Source organism: Glossina fuscipes, unplaced genomic scaffold (assembly GCF_014805625.2).
Source record: "Glossina fuscipes isolate IAEA_lab_2018 unplaced genomic scaffold, Yale_Gfus_2 28, whole genome shotgun sequence".
Classification (NCBI taxonomy): Eukaryota; Metazoa; Arthropoda; class Insecta; order Diptera; family Glossinidae; genus Glossina; species Glossina fuscipes.
This window is the reverse complement of record NW_023998423.1, coordinates 13,397,710-13,399,360: the sequence shown is the minus strand read 5'-3', so window position 1 is coordinate 13,399,360 and position 1,651 is coordinate 13,397,710. Positions and strand designations below refer to the sequence as shown.

At 27.3% G+C, this 1,651-nt stretch overlaps 1 protein-coding gene across 3 annotated transcripts in view; it reads left to right on the top strand.

The window, feature by feature from the left end:
• The window catches only part of LOC119636673 (matrix metalloproteinase-2), a 394,606-nt gene that overhangs the window by 157,115 nt on the left and 235,840 nt on the right, over positions 1 to 1,651 (top strand). The window lies entirely within an intron of this gene.

The following is a 1,651-nucleotide window of genomic DNA, read 5'->3' as shown; positions in this document are numbered from 1 at the left end:
ATATATATATATACTATATATATATATATATATATATATACCGGCAACACAAAGTTGTGTTTGCAATAATTTTATTCTAAGAGGCCTTGGAGAGTTAAAAAAGTACTTAAATGTTTTATCGATATTGAATTGTGGATTGATTTGTTTATCAATTGCAGCTGTCTAACTAACTAAATGCATAACTTATTAATCGAAAAAATTTTCTGATATAGACATAAATTCATATATATGTATACGTATATATCTAAGGGGGGAAAACTTTACTAAAGTTAATTAAATTTAATATTATAGATTAAAACTTTTTTTCCTTTAATAAATTATTTATTTTGTTATCTTTACAGGTAAGCATACGATTGCAAATACAGACTTTTAAGAACACATTAAATATGCTGTGAATAATGAAGTAAGTAGATTTTCTGCCGGCACTAAAGACCCAAGAATATGATAACACAATAGGCCAAATAAAATGAACATATAAAGCATATTTATATACAAAATATTTGCATTGTATATATACATATATATACACAGGGTCCATATCGTTTAATATAAATGTAGGAAAGAGCACTTGATTCAATAGTATTTTATATATTACATTATAACACAATACATGAACTGAAATACCGGAAGTACGAATAGCACGTCATGCAACAAGCAGTATAATGATCGACATTAGTTCGCTTAGGTATTTGTTAGTACAGATGTTTTTACTTCTCGTTATTCATTATATTTCTTTTTTTTTTTTTTTCTTCAATTTTCTGTTATAAGCTTTCTCTTCTCGTACTTTCTCTCCTTCATATATATAGATATATATATATATATATATATATATATCATTATAAATAAGTACGAAATGCAGCATAATATGTCTACCTTTACATATGTTTTTGTACATTTTGGTTTTGTTAAGTATTGCGTTTGTTAAGTACATACATGGTGTGCGTACTGTACCCTAGTTACCACAAACTCGAAACCTATGTGTGGTAGATGTGTTATTTATAACCGCATACAGGGCAGAGAAAAGTATAAAAGTAGAAACAGACAAACTAAACACATTGGAACACTTTAACTAAATATATTGCATATAAGATATTTACACATGTATGCGTTCCTTCTTTTTATGCATTATACAAGTGCTGATAGTGGCACAGTGCTTAAAGGTGTTAAGCTCTACTACTGGCACTACTGCCACTACTGCCACTAAATATATCAACTGAACTTTTACTTGTACATCGTTATAATTTCAACTCTTCATGATTTGTTACGGGCAATTTTAAGGTCATTTTTATATTTGTGCTCTCTATTCCTTTCTTATGGTTTTAAAGATGATTATGAAAAAAAAACACAAAAAAATAAATAATGAAATTTTTTCCAAATATTTACCTTTCATATATAATTCGTTTTTGTTTTTTGTTTTTTTGTTTTTCGCACCTTCATGTTCATAAATGGAACATGGTAGAAGAAGCTTTTTTGAGCATAAAAGGAAGAAGAAGAATTAAAGTTCCACTATGAACGCCTTGAAATATGCAATACATTCGCAAGCATGTATACTATCATTTTTGCTGAATACGCTTCAATTGTTTGCCAACTCATAAATTTTTCAAATTTTTTGTTTTTTTTTAATTTTTTTCTTTTTCCTTTTTTGTTTTCT